Genomic DNA, 16,093 nt, shown 5'->3' with positions numbered 1-16,093 from the left:
GTGTCAGTCCCTTGCTGACGTCTCCCTCGCAGTGTTTCCATAGAACGCACCTCTGGGGGCTGCTCTCCCTGCCTTCCCCTCTCCTCAACCTACTGTCTCAACTTGTCCTTGGCTCTTTCTTTTTCTCATCCCTTCTGCGCTCGCATGTTCCCTGTGAGCGCAGGTCTCTGTCGAACACTTGTTTGTTTCCACAGTGTTTTTCCGTGGTACTTCCATGCTGTACTTTAGCTTAGCAGTCCAGTCCAGCCCTGAACAAACACACAGCATGCTGGTTCCCTCCTCGACCCTGGCCTTTAGGTCACTCTGTTCTCACACAGTCTGCTAATTATCCACATAAGATCCCAGACTGGGAGAAGGCCTGTGTGAACCGTGCACCATCATTAAAGCCATTGGGAAGTCTTGACCTGCGAACCTGACCTGTTCACCGGACGTGGTACCTGTCCCAGACCTGCTGTTTTCAACTCTCTAGAGACTGCAGGAGCGGTAGAGATACTCTCAATGATCGGCTATGAAAAGCCAACTGACATTTACTCCTGAGGTGCTGACTTGCTGCACCCTCGACAACTACTGTGATTATTATTATTTGACCATGCTGGTCATTTATGAACATTTGAACATCTTGGCCATGTTCTGTTATAATCTCCACCCAGCACAGCCAGAAGAGGACTGGCCACCCCTCATAGCCTGGTTCCTCTCTAGGTTTCTTCCTAGGTTTTGGCCTTTCTAGGGAGTTTTTCCTAGCCACCGTGCTTCTACACCTGCTTTGCTTGCTGTTTGGGGTTTTAGGCTGGGTTTCTGTACAGCACTTTGAGATATCAGCTGATGTAAGAAGGGCTATATAAATACATTTGATTTGATTTGATTCAAGCTGAGTGAGGCTGCCACTGAAGGACAGGTATTAAGATCTCTTTCAGCCAGATGTCTGCCCTGAAAGTTCAACCTGGTGGAATTCTTCATGTCATCAATGTCAGTTAGTTAACCCTCAACTAAATAAACATAGCTTTGTCTAAAGCTGAGTACATGACCGTAGCGAGGGAGAGGTGGAGGATGGAAAGTAAAGAAGAGAAGGAGGAAATGTTTGTGAATTGTTAACACTCTCCCCTTCACCTTCATTGATTGAGGGTGTGTGTGTGTGTGAGAGAGAGAGAGGTGCATTCCTCTGTTATCAGTAGAATAATGTAGAATCTCTCCTCTGCATGGCTGACTCCACAGCAGGTTCTAGCCCAAGGTAACTCTCCATTATGTCTCCTTCTGTGACATCACAATAGCTCTCCCCCTCCCAACCATGCCATGTCTTTGTGACATCCATCACAACATCTCATCTTCCATTCCACACAGCATGTCACCCTCTGTGACATCACAACCCCACGCCCACAGTCATGCCATATGTCTTTGTGGCATCACAGAAGCCTCTGCTTATCTTCTGTGTTTCGCAAACCTTTTTTTCTTAAACTCCTGTCACATGGGAGGCGGGTTACTGTCCCAAACCCGCCTCACATTTTACATGTCACATGCCACATGTATCTATGACATCACAATACTCCCTCATTCTGTCAACTCTTACATGAATTCATATTTCTGGCCGGTATGTTTATTTGTAAACTTTGGAGAATGCCCAAGAGAAAGACACACACCGCATCTCTCCTTATCCTGTCTCCTGTCTTACCTCAGAATTCAGAGCTTTTCCCATTCTGGCCTCCCTAATAGCCATCGTCTAGATAGGGGGGGGGGGGGGGGGGTACGGCTTTCAACTTACTCATGAAAGTTGTAATAGTAGAATGCACAAGCTGCAATTTCGAAATTGGGTAGTGCTTCATCAGTTTTCCTCTTGTCTTGTCAGCCAAGGTATACCTTAGAGAGCTATGTATAGCTTGTCAGAACTGTCCAGATCAACTAGCCCATGTCAGCAAGTACCTTTAAAACTGCTAAATGTTCTCTGGACCCCGTGACAAAAGATGTAGAATTGCAGGAAATAACTTTAAATCTGCAAAAAGTGTCATGAACAGTGCTTGTGTCTATAGAAATAGATTTGTGCGTTTGCAGGCGTGCGGGGGTGTGCAGGATGTCCCCAAATGCTGGAAGGGGGGCCTGAGTGAAATGTTTGGGATCCCCTGATCTAGACCAAGCCCCTCTGCTGTTGTGGTTAGTGTTCTGATAAGTTCTGATTAACCTGCCGGGGAGATGTGCCAGGAATGAGTGTCAAGTGACGCAAAGATTCCCAATGGCTAGTTAGTTGGCTAGGTTTATAACCTAACTGTTATCTACAGTAATGTGCTTATTAGTCAATATATACCAATTTAGTCTGACAAGCTTTTTTCCTGTTAGAACATGTTTGCAACAGCAGTAGCTTATCCCAGTACTTTTCATGTGATCTGTTCTCATCTCTAGCTTCATTGAAAAGCTGGACTGGAAAGTTGGACTCGGTGGTGGAAAGTGGTCTCAGTGCTAAACATGGAGTGACCCTTTGGAATGTGTGGACTTATAAGGTTCCAGTCGAGGTCTTCGAGTGTCAGAGTGATGCTCAACAGACTGGTTTGCTGGATGTTCCAGGCCTAAAACGCTTACCGTGACCTGTCCAGTAGGGACAGAGAATGATTGTAATCGGCCAATCAGAGCTTCTATCTTGCCCAGACCCTTTTTTTACTCTTAGTTGCTATGTTGCTATGTGTTCTCCCATTCATTCATAAATAGCACGAATGCAGGTACGGTATGCTGGTTGTCACATGTATTACTATCAGTTAAACGCTATGGTACAGTGTGTGACATCAGCATGTGTAGGTGTTAATGACTGACTCATCTGCTCAGCATATGTTGGCAAGCTGGAGACTGACTGGCAAGATCTCTCTTAATGAGAACATGTTTGCAGTGTGCGTGTGTGTGTTTTGGACCTGATTCCAATTTATTTGACTAAATGTGCTGCTAGGGCGTTAGTGTAGGGAACAGATGGAGAACGTCATTTATGTGTGTGTGATAGCTACTTGGGAAAGTTGAGCGCTGCTTATAATAACTATATGAGGGTAGAGAGAGGGAGGGGGTACATAGATAGAGTTCAGAGGGGCCAGAGAGAGAGAGAGGGTGAAACAGAGAGAAGACAAACAGGAGAAATAAAGAGGAATAAGACAGAGAAAGCGATGGAAGCAGGGTACAGAGTAATGAGAACAATATGTTTTCTCTTTACCCGCTCATTACGTGAGCCTATCAGAGGAGCTAAATGCCTTCTATGCTCGCTTCGAGGCAAGCAACACTGAACTATGTATGAGAGCACCAGCTGTTCCGGATGACTGTGTGATTACGTTCTCCATAGATTTTGTGAGTAAGACCTTTAGGTAAACATTCACAAAGCCGCAGGGCCAGACGGATTACCAGGACGCATTCTTAGAGCATGCACTGATCAGCTGGCAAGTGTCAATACTGACATTTTCAACCTCTCCCTGACCCAGTCTGTAATAATTACATGTTTCAAGCAGAACACCAAATTTGAAATTGTGTTATTTACATTGGATAAAAGTAGAAAATGCTGCAGTATCTCATACACTAAAGTTGAGGAACAATGGGAAAGTAATTCTGCTTTGAAAGTTGATAAACTTGTAACCTCACTTTTGAGAAAATGGCCCTTGAATGTTTTGGTACCTATTGGAGAGCTCCTCTTTGTCCACACCCATTCAGCATCATTCACACCCTCTTAACCTTTCACGAGTATCTACCCCGGGTCCGGGAGCACCCCCCACCCCCCCCCCCCACACTGAGTACCATCGCTAGCATAGCGTCACAATTAAATAGTAGCATCTAAATATCATTAAATCACAAGTCCAAGACACCTAATGAAAGATACAGATCTTGTGAATAAAGCCACCATTTCAGATTTTTAAAATGTTTTACAGGGAAGACAAAATATGTAAATCTATTAGCTAACCACGTTAGCAAAAGACACCACTTTTCTAACTCCATCAGTTTCTTACTCCATCAGGTGCTATCACCAATTCGGCTAAACTAAGATATTGATAGCCACTAACCAAGAAAAAACCTCATCAGATGACAGTCTGATAACATATTTATGGTATAGGATAGGTTTTGTTAGAAAAATTTGCATATTTCAGGTAGATATCATAGTTTACAATTGCACCCACCGTCACAAATGGACTAGAATAAATACATAGACATAGAGCAACGTTTACCTAATTACTAATCATCAAACATTTCGTAAAAATACACAGCATACACTAATCGAAAGACACAGATCCTGTGAATACAGACAATATTTCAGATTTTCTAAGTGTCTTACAGCGAAAACACAATAAATCGTTATATTAGCATACCACATGTGCAAACATTACCCCAGCATTGATTCTAGCCAGAGAGCGATAACGTAAACATCGCCAAAATATAATTTTTTCACTAACCTTCTCAGAATTCTTCCGATGACACTCCTGTAACATCATATTACAACATACATATATAGTTTGTTCGAAAATGTGCATATTTAGCCACCAAAATCATGGTTAGACAATGACAAAAGTTGCCCAGCTGGTCAGACAATGTCGTGCGCCATATTAGACAGTGATCTAGTCGTATACATAAATACTCATAAACGTGACTAAAAAATATAGGGTGGACAGCGATTGATAGACAATTTAATTCTTAATACAATCGCTGATTTAAATGTTTTAAATTATCCTTACTTTTCAATACAGTTTGCGCCAAGCGAAGCTACGTCTAATAAGATGGCGTCATAAGCATTAACATTTTTCGACAGAAACACGATTTATCATAATAAATTGTTCCTACTTTGAGCTGTTCTTCCATCAGAATCTTGGGCAAAGAATCCTTTCTTGGGTCTAATCGTCTTTTGGTCGAAAGCTGTCCTCTTGCCATGTGGAAATGCCAACTGCGTTCGGCATGAACTGGAAACCTGCCCGGCTCTTCAAAAAGTCTCAGAAATAAATGTCCCAAAATGCGCACTAAACGGATATAAATTGCTATAAAACGGTTTAAATTAACTACCTTATGATGTTTTTAACTCCTATAACAAGTAAAAACATGACCTGAGAAATATTACTGGCTCCACTAATGCTTGGAAAAAGAACGGGTCGGTGTCCACCGTGCGTCCGAAGCAGCTGGAAAGGAATTCCTACCTACACGTGTTTTTGTTTTATAGTGGCTGTGATTGGGCAATCGATACCATTCAAAGCGTCATCACGTAAAGGCATCCAGGGGAAGACGTAAGCAGTGTCCGTATCCTTTTAGCATTCACAGTGGCCTTTAAACTGACTCCAGATCAGGGGCCAAAATGTGTGAAATCTGACTCCATGTCAGGGAAATTGCTGTAGAATGAGTTCTGTTCCACTCAGAGACAAAATTCCAACGGCTATAGAAACTAGAGACTGTTTTCTATCCAATAATAGTAATAATATGTATATTGTACGATAAAGTAGGAGAGTAGGAAGCCGTTTAATCTGTAATGCAAATATGCTAATGAGTAAACAGCACCCCCTGTAGTCGCAGGAAGTTAAGCTTTAGCCCCACCCATCTCTTTAAGGATTCACATGAGATGCTATGTACTAAACAACCAAAGATTTCAAGACTAATTGCTGGTTTATACAGGTGTGTTCGTAATTTAATCTGGAGTGCCAGAGTGTGCTCTGCCCGTTCGTAAATTCAAAGCCTTTCATTCTCAGAGCGTTCAGAGCGCATACTGGACACTCTGGCTGAAAAGTAGGGTTGATCCGAGCATTCTACCCTAGCAACAGCAGTCAAGCACCCAAGCTAACTGGCTAACGTTGGTTAGCTACTTCCAGACACAAATGAGAGAACAGCTCACTCTGACCATTTTACACACCCTAGCAGAGCTGGATAGGCTGTTTTTATGTTATCCAGAGCATTGGTGACTGCAACTGTGCTGCTGGCAACAATTTAATTACGCTTTGTTGCCAACGTTTACTGACACCGGCTATATTCAACAGGTGTTGAGCGTTCGTAAATTTGTCAGCCTCTGGCACACTCAGACGAGAGTGCTCTGAAATCGGAGTGGATAGCCAGAGTGAATTTGCCAGCTACGTCTATCGACAGTTGTTGAAGTGACATTGTAAACATTCTATTGAAATAGTTACTTGCATAGTGGAGTCTTTTGTTTAGACATGAAGCTAGCTATCTAAACAATTAACCATAAGCCCAACTCATAATGTTACTACTCTGCATGAATCTGCAGGCAGCTAACCAACCAGGTTTAATGTTAGCTAGTTAACTTTAGGCTATAACTAGCAATGCAAATGGCTCTGAGATACAAATAATATTACTACACAGATCATGCACATAACGTTAGATAGCTAGCTAGCCAGCTAACGTTAGCTAGCTAGCTAACAGTACACTTCAACTTGAAATGAAAATGACTTTCTGTCTAAAATAATAATGTGTATTATCTGAAAATTTAGCTAGCTAGACTCTCTTACCCGTATACACGGATGGACGCTTCTCCCTCTCTGTCACGGATGCCAGGGTTGCCCTTAGTTTGAAGATGGAATCCGTGAACAGGTGTTTTATACAAAATCCTTCTGTGTGTTCGTTTTTTGACTCCGTCTGCATATTTTCAATCAAACGCCAGAATTTTCTCCATCTCCTCAGCTATCATACTCTAATTACACTGATTTCAAAACTCGGTCCTCCAGAAAGTGAAGAGCAACACTTATGTAGTTCTACTACGTGATATAGTTTTAAAAAGCCGCGTTAGAAAGGATTACCTACACATGCTGACCAGCTCATGTTATTGACAGAAGCAAGCTACATGGCAGGCAAATACGAACTCATCTCTCGGCATGTCCAGCCCACTCATTATCTCAGCCAATCATGGCTAGCAGGAACGTTGCTGTCTTTTTCCATGGCTGAACCAACTAGGCTCGTAATTTAATAATTTATTTGTATTTACAGATGGCATACCTGATTGTTATTATGGCACATAAAAGTTCACATGTTCCAGAAGGCATTTCTGCCATAAAAATTAATTGTTATCAAATGGCACTCCTGTGAAGTAGTGGCGCGCGACATACGCCTCGTTTCGGAAACGAGTCAGAAATGTCTATCGTCCCGTAGCACTCACATCTATAGCCATGAAATGCCTTGAAAGGCACCCACTCCAATTTTCATACCGCCCCAACAGATCCACAGGTGACGCTATCTCTATTGCACCGCACGCTGCCCTTTCCCACCTGGACAAGAGGAACACCTATGTGAGAATGCTGTTCATTGACTAAAGCTCAGCCTTCAACACCATAGTGCTCTACAAGCTCATCACTAAGCTAAGGACCCTGGGACTGAACACCTCCTTCTACAACTGGATCCTAGACTTCCTGACAGGCCACTCCCAGGTGGTGAGGATAGGCAACAACATCCCTCAGGGGTGCGTGCTTAGTTCCCTCCTGTACTCCCTGTTCACCCATGACTGCGTGGCCGAGTATGACTCCAACATCATCATTAAGTTTCAGCTGTTCTGCCTGCGGTTATGGAACCGCCACCTGTCCCAGACCTGTTGTTTTTCAACTCTTAATGATCAGCTATGAAAAGCCAACTGAAAATTATTCATGATTATTATTTGACCATGCTTGTCACTTATGAACATTTTTGAACATCTTGGCATAGTTCTGTTATAATCTCCACCCGGCACAGCCAGAAGAGGACTGGCCACCCCTCATAGCCTGGTTCCTCTCTAGGTTTCTTCCTACGTTTTGGCCTTTCTAGGGAGTTTTTCCTAGCCACCGTGCTTCTACACCTGCATTACTAGCTGTTTGGGGTTTTAGGCTGGGTTTCTGTACAGCACTTCGAGATATTAGCTGATGTACGAAGGGCTATATAAAATAAAATTGATTGATTAAGATTGCCGACGACACGATGGTGGTAGGCTTGATCACCGACGACAATCAAACTATATTTGGAGGAGGTCAAAGTCCTCAGTGTGGTGCCATGACAACAACCTCTCCCTCACCGTCAGCAAGACAAAGGAGCTGATCGTGGAGTACAGGAAACAGAAGGCTGAGGATGCCTCTTCCCCCTCAAATGGCTGAAAAGATGTGGCATGGGCCCTCAGATCCTATATAATTGAGAGCAACTTGACTGGCTGCATCCACGCTTGGTATGACAACTGCTTGGTATCTGACCTCAAGGCGCTAAAGAGTGTAGTGCGTATGGCCCAGTACATCACTGGGGCTGAGCACTCTGTCATCCAGAACCTATATACTAGGCAGTGTCAGAGGAAGGCCCTAAAAATGGTGAAAGACTCCAGCCACCCAATTCATAGACTGTTCTCTCTGCTACCGCACGTCAAGTGGTACCGATGCATCAATTCTGGAAGCAACAGGACCCTAAACAGCTTCTACCCCCAAGTCATAAGACTGATATATAGTTAGTTAAGTAGTTAATCCAGTAGCTACTTGGACAAACTACCATTTATTATCTGTCACTTTACTCCCCAGTTATATGTACATATCTACCTCAATAACCTCATACCCACCATGCACACCGACTTGGTACTGGTACCACGTGTATATAGCCAAGTCCTTTTGTATTATTATTATTTTTATTATTACATGTTTTCTCTGTTTTCTTTCGCTCTACGTTGTAGGGAAGGGCCCGTAAGTAAGCGTTTCACTGTTAGTCCACACCTGTTATTTACGAAGCATGTGACAAATAAAATTGTGTAAAACTCGCACATTTTACATCCAAAGGTCAGAGTAGTTAGAACCTGCCTGCTCAGTGCCTCTCTGCATCACAAGGCCTGCCTGCTCAGCCTCTCAGGCCCTGCCTCTAAGACACTTCCTCTCTGCCTCCCAGGCCCCGGCTCTTAGGCCCTGCCTCTTAGCATATCTCACTCTCTGCTTCTCAGGCCCTGCCTCTCTTCCTCTAATGGAGAAAACACATCACACCGAATTACGGTCTACCGTTCGTCTGCTGTTCGTTCGCCGTTCGTTCTCTTGCTGACTGTGCAGCATCTGACTGCCAAAATGTTTGGCTGTTTCTACATGTAGAATCGGTTTGCTCTCAGTTTGGAAATAACAGCCAGCATTTTGTTCAGACGTGCTAAGTACTCTCAGCCTGGAAACTCTACCGGTATGTCCGTGCCTTAAGGGCTCTCTGTCTCTCAGGCTCTGCTTCTCTGCCTTCCGGGCCCTGCTTCTCAGCCTCTGTCTTGCTGTGTCTCACACCTTGCCTCTCTGCCTCGCAGGCTCTGTCTCTCAGCCTCCTAGGCCCTGCCTACTCGGACAGCTGGGCCAACACTGGGCTGAGGAGATAATATACTGGTAACCACATGATTACTTATGATTTAAAAAAATATGGAATGTCATGTGTTCTTTAGGCGTTCTTGAGCAGAGTACATCCTAAGATGCTTCCCAGGTGCTGGATTGAGTAAACATTTCAAGGAAGGCAAAGTTTCGACATGCAATGAGTCTTATTGGTTGGTATGTCCTTTGTGATTGCAAATGATAATGCCAGAACATAATTCCTGCTTGTAGGAATGCATGTAACCTATTAATAGTCCCCCACGATGAAATCGGGGATGGGGCCTGTGGATCTGTCTCCGTCCATCCGTCCGTCGCTCCTTCCGTTCAAAAGTTAGTCACACACGCTATCTCAGACAGCATTGATGACGAATGATGTGAATGATGCGTCTTGCCATAGAGATCCATCATTTACAAAATGACACTGATTGGCCAGATGGGGGATGTTAAATGTTCACGTGGGCGTGGTCTGGAACATAAATGCATATAAATCAGTCAAGGGGAGGTGTGTATGGGGTGTGTCACACTGTTGCATCAGTTGGCGTTGTTAGCATATTTCATAAGTTGCCCTAGTGGGAAAATTGAGGATTTACCCGCATGAGTTCCCGGTGTTTACCAAAATGGGTTACATCTGGGTCAAGGGCGGGTGTGTAGTGTGACCAACCTGTGCAATAGGTAGGCTGTAAATGTGTCTTTTCAATTGGGCTGTCACCTGGGACCAAACTGACCAAACTGTCTCCATGCAGGCCCCAGATGTTGCTGCCCAAGCAAGCTTTCTTAAGAGATGACAAAAGCATATTTCTTTATAAAATAAATTAATGTTTATTTATAGCACATGCTCAGATCAAATGCAATTCAGGAAATCTGATTAAAGAGATAGTTCAATCAAATTACGAATGTATACATTGATTTCCTCACCCTGAATAATATATATATATTTTGTACCTTTATTTGACTAGGCAATTCAGTTAAGAACGGGTTAAAAATGTTATTTTACATTCCGCATGTAGCCTAGGCAGCCTAGGCTACAACAACTATAGCTTTCCAGCTCCATAGCAAGATGCTCTATCCGCACTGATTGGTGAAGTAATTGAATGTCGAGCTAATGTAAAAAAATATATATATATATGATTTCACTGTTTTAAAAAGGAACAGAAATGAAAACTATATTTTGACTGGTATTTCAACAACAAAAAAATTGGTTTGCAGGTCGGAAAAATAATGGTGCCCCTGCTACATAGTGCACTACTTTTGACCAAAGTCTTATGGGCCCTGGTCAATAGTAATGCACTTAATGAAATGCACTGTATAGGGAATAGGGTGCCATTTGAGTTGCAGTCCTAGACTTCAGTGATAGATAATGGCACCATCTCTAGCACCCTCTGGCATATTGGGTTTCACATGTAGGGGCTACAACCACATGGCTGTTGTGAAGAAGGGGGGTGGGCTGTGCGTGCATGTGTGTGTGTGCGAGATAGACATGCTGGTCTTCTGTTTGTGGTATACAGTGTTATGTGGTAAATCTATGTGTGTTGCAAACAATATTCGAACAAGAGTTTACAAAAAAATGAAGTATACGTTGTAATAAGCTGCCGTTGTAACTTCTTAAAACCCACTGTAGCGTATTATAGAGTTGGGTTTAACAGTCTATTTTGAAGGAAACGCCAGTGGTCAATGACAAGAGTCGTCGTCTTTAGTGTTATGACCCAGGGGGGAAAGAGTTTAGGCAGCAGCCCCTGATACACATACAGATGCTACTGTCTCACTCGCCTAGCTAACAAACATTCCCACAACATGCACTAATCCTGTAACGAATCTCTAGCTCTTCCCTCGGACGAGGAGAGGAGAGGGATCGGAAGACTAATGTGCAGCGAGGTATGATGACATAATGATTTATTAACTGAAGTCAAAGACGAACACGAAAAACACTTAGAAAATTACAAAACAACAAACGAACGTAGACTGACCTAAAACATGTGAACTTACATATAACGAAGAACGCACAAACAGGTACACGACTACAAACCAACGATACAGTCCCGTGTGGTAACATATACGACACAGGAGACAACCACCCACAAGAAACAATGTGAAACAACCTCCCTATATATGGTTCTCAATCAGAGGAAAACGTAAAACACCTGCCTCTGATTGAGAGCCATACAAGGTAAATTAAACTTGACACTTAACATAGAACAAACACAGACTGCCCACCCAGCTCACGTCCTGACCCACTAAACACAACTATACAAAAGAAAAACCGGGTCAGGAACGTGACAAATCCTTTCCCACCTCCATCTCTCTCCAGCGCTCGCTCTGTGAAAATACATTTGCCCCTTCACGTCCAATGTATATAGTTTCCAGCATGCTACTACGTATATCTTGCAATTACGAATCTATGTGTGTCTCAATGGCCTTGGTTTTATGAAAGGAGCATGGGAGAAGTACACCACAGTAAAATCACATTGGCTAAGGCGCTATAAAGATGTGATAGATTTGAATATGTGGTTTGATAATAGTCCTTTTTTCTTAGTGGCATTTTGATAAGCTAGCTGAATCTCATGATGTGGAATCAGTCCCCACAGTGTTCTATTACGGAAGCCTACAGTAAACACAGATTGAATCATGGTTGACGTAATGTATTCCAAACAATAAGAATGTTTATTAACGGCAGAATCTGCAGCTGGATGTAAACACTTGTCGTAGGGTCAAAGAGCGGGGATCTTCATCCGGAAGATGAAGAGAGAATATGCTAGAGAGAATATGCTGTTCTGTGTTTTTTGGATTTTAGGGCTGACAGTGCTTACTGTGCTATACCCATGCATAGCCACAACAACACGTCATCAACACTCACAGTGACGAACACGCACAGACACAGCTGACGCAGTCCACTCAGCTCACACTGTTCCCTCCACCACACACACACACACACACACACACACACACACACACTGTATCGAATAACACGGGCTCCCCTATCAGCTCCACAGCGGATCCTACAGGATGATCACAACAGCTATTTTCATCACATAGCTGACACTGGTGATGATGATAGGGATAGTGATGATGAAGATGTATCTGGTGCTACGTAGAGGGGAATCCCTCTGGAGGATTACAGTTGAGCCAGGTCTGGTTACCCTTGTAACAGGTCAGGTAATCCTGGGTGACAGCGGTAATCCCAGGTGTGAGGATAATCCGGAGGACTCTAAGGAACGGTGACATCAAACGGGGAGTGCGTCATTGACCTAAGTGGTGGTGGTTACTCAATGAGTCATTGTCTTTATCAGAGCTGTGCTACAGTACTGGCCTGCTACAGTACTGGCCTGTGCTACAGTACTGGCCTGTGCTACAGTACTGGCCTGTGCTACAGTACTGGCCTGCTACAGTACTGGCCTGTGCTACAGTTCTGGCCTGTGCTACAGTACTGGCCTGTGCTACAGTTCTGGCCTGTGCTACAGTACTGGCCTGCTACAGTACTGGCCTGTGTTACAGTACTGGCCTGTGTTACAGTACTGGCCTGTGTTACAGTACTGGCCTGTGTTACAGTACTGGCCTGTGTTACAGTTCTGGCCTGTGCTACAGTACTGGCCTGTGCTACAGTTCTGGCCTGTGTTACAGTACTGGCCTGTGCTACAGTTCTGGCCTGTGCTACAGTACTGGCCTGTGCTACAGTACTGGCCTGTGTTACAGTACTGGCCTGTGTTACAGTACTGGCCTGTGTTACAGTACTGGCCTGTGCTACAGTTCTGGCCTGTGCTACAGTACTGGCCTGTTACAGTACTGGCCTGTGCTACCGTTCTGGCCTGTTACAGTACTGGCCTGTGCTACAGTACTGGCCTGTGCTACAGTTCTGGCCTGTGCTACAGTACTGGCCTGTGTTACAGTACTGGCCTGTGCTACAGTACTGGCCTGTGTTACAGTACTGGCCTGTGTTACAGTTCTGGCCTGTGCTACAGTTCTGGCCTGTGCTACAGTACTGGCCTGTGTTACAGTACTGGCCTGTGTTACAGTACTGGCCTGTGTTACAGTTCTGGCCTGTGTTACAGTTCTGGTCTGCTACAGTACTGGCCTGTTACAGTACTGGCCTGTGCTACAGTACTGGCCTGTGTTACAGTACTGGCCTGTGTTACAGTACTGGTCTGCTACAGTTCTGGCCTGTGTTACAGTTCTGGCCTGTGCTACAGTTCTGGCCTGTGTTACAGTACTGGCCTGTGTTACAGTACTGGTCTGCTACAGTTCTGGCCTGTGTTACAGTACTGGCCTGTGTTACAGTACTGGTCTGCTACAGTTCTGGCCTGTGTTACAGTTCTGGCCTGTGCTACAGTTCTGGCCTGTGCTACAGTACTGGCCTGTGCTACAGTACTGGCCTGTGTTACAGTACTGGCCTGTGTTACAGTACTGGCCTGTGTTACAGTACTGGCCTGTGCTACAGTTCTGGCCTGTGCTACAGTACTGGCCTGTTACAGTACTGGCCTGTGCTACCGTTCTGGCCTGTTACAGTACTGGCCTGTGCTACAGTACTGGCCTGTGCTACAGTTCTGGCCTGTGCTACAGTACTGGCCTGTGTTACAGTACTGGCCTGTGCTACAGTACTGGCCTGTGTTACAGTACTGGCCTGTGTTACAGTTCTGGCCTGTGCTACAGTTCTGGCCTGTGCTACAGTACTGGCCTGTGTTACAGTACTGGCCTGTGTTACAGTACTGGCCTGTGTTACAGTTCTGGCCTGTGTTACAGTACTGGCCTGTGTTACAGTACTGGTCTGCTACAGTTCTGGCCTGTGTTACAGTTCTGGCCTGTGCTACAGTTCTGGCCTGTGCTACAGTACTGGCCTGTGCTACAGTACTGGCCTGTGTTACAGTACTGGCCTGTGTTACAGTACTGGCCTGTGTTACAGTACTGGCCTGTGCTACAGTTCTGGCCTGTGCTACAGTACTGGCCTGTTACAGTACTGGCCTGTGCTACAGTACTGGCCTGTGCTACAGTTCTGGCCTGTGCTACAGTACTGGCCTGTGTTACAGTACTGGCCTGTGCTACAGTACTGGCCTGTGTTACAGTACTGGCCTGTGTTACAGTTCTGGCCTGTGCTACAGTTCTGGCCTGTGCTACAGTACTGGCCTGTGTTACAGTACTGGCCTGTGTTACAGTACTGGCCTGTGTTACAGTTCTGGCCTGTTTTACAGTTCTGGTCTGCTACAGTACTGGCCTGTTACAGTACTGGCCTGTGCTACAGTACTGGCCTGTGTTACAGTACTGGCCTGTGTTACAGTACTGGTCTGCTACAGTTCTGGCCTGTGTTACAGTTCTGGCCTGTGCTACAGTTCTGGCCTGTGTTACAGTACTGGCCTGTGTTACAGTACTGGTCTGCTACAGTTCTGGCCTGTGTTACAGTACTGGCCTGTGTTACAGTACTGGTCTGCTACAGTTCTGGCCTGTGTTACAGTTCTGGCCTGTGCTACAGTTCTGGTCTGTGTTACAGTTCTGGCCTGTGTTACAGTTCTGGTCTGCTACAGTACTGGCCTGTGTTACAGTACTGGTCTGCTACAGTTCTGGCCTGTGCTACAGTACTGGCCTGTGTTACAGTTCTGGCCTGTGTTACAGTTCTGGCCTGTGTTACAGTACTGGCCTGTTACAGTACTGGCCTGTGCTACAGTACTGGCCTGTGTTACAGTACTGGTCTGCTACAGTTCTGGCCTGTGTTACAGTTCTGGCCTGTGCAACAGTACTGGCCTGTGTTACGGTACTGGCCTGTGTTACAGTTCTGGCCTGTGTTACAGTACTGGCCTGTGTTACAGTACTGGCCTGTGTTACAGTACTGGCCTGTGTTACGGTACTGGCCTGTGTTACGGTACTGGCCTGTGTTACGGTACTGGCCTGTGTTACAGTTCTGGCCTGCTACAGTACTGGCCTGTGTTACGGTACTGGCCTGTGTTACGGTACTGGCCTGTGTTACGGTACTGGCCTGTGTTACGGTACTGGCCTGTGTTACGGTACTGGCCTGTGTTACAGTTCTGGCCTGTGTTACAGTACTGGCCTGTGTTACGGTACTGGCCTGTGTTACGGTACTGGCCTGTGTTACGGTACTGGCCTGTGTTACAGTTCTGGCCTGTGTTACAGTACTGGCCTGTGCTACAGTTCTGGCCTGTGTTACAGTTCTGGCCTGTGTTACAGTACTGGCCTGTGCTACAGTTCTGGCCTGTGTTACAGTACTGGCCTGTTACAGTACTGGCCTGTGTTACAGTACTGGCCTGTGTTACAGTACTGGCCTGTGTTACAGTACTGGCCTGTTACAGTACTGGCCTGTGTTACAGTACTGGCCTGTGTTACAGTACTGGCCTGTTACAGTACTGGTCTGCTACAGTTCTGGCCTGTGTTACAGTACTGGCCTGTGTTACAGTACTGGCCTGTTACAGTACTGGCCTGTGTTACAGTACTGGCCTGTGTTACCGTACTGGCCTGTTACAGTACTGGCCTGTGTTACAGTACTGGCCTGTGTTACAGTACTGGCCTGTGTTACCGTACTGGCCTGTTACCGTACTGGCCTGTTACAGTACTGGCCTGTTACAGTACTGGCCTGTGTTAAAGTACTGGCCTGTGTTACAGTACTGGCCTGTGTTACAGTACTGGCCTGTTACAGTACTGGCCTGTGTTACAGTACTGGCCTGTGTTACAGTACTGGTCTGCTACAGTACTGGCCTGTGTTACAGTTACCATATAAAGGCTTTTGGATATTCCTGTGGCTGTTTGAAAGAATGTTTTGAATCCTAAGCAACCTGCTGCTCAATGTTCTTTGCAGTACAAATAAACAGAAATGCAGACAGGTATGCTATGTT

General features: G+C 45.2%; 1 protein-coding gene across 6 annotated transcripts in view; it reads left to right on the top strand.

Annotated features, from left to right (window-relative positions):
* The window catches only part of LOC129826069 (cAMP-specific 3',5'-cyclic phosphodiesterase 4D-like), a 375,111-nt gene that overhangs the window by 320,149 nt on the left and 38,869 nt on the right, over positions 1–16,093 (top strand). The gene's annotated exons all lie outside the window — the stretch shown is intronic.

This window comes from Salvelinus fontinalis, chromosome 28 (assembly GCF_029448725.1).
Source record: "Salvelinus fontinalis isolate EN_2023a chromosome 28, ASM2944872v1, whole genome shotgun sequence".
Classification (NCBI taxonomy): Eukaryota; Metazoa; Chordata; class Actinopteri; order Salmoniformes; family Salmonidae; genus Salvelinus; species Salvelinus fontinalis.
This window is presented reverse-complemented; position numbering and strand designations above follow the sequence as displayed.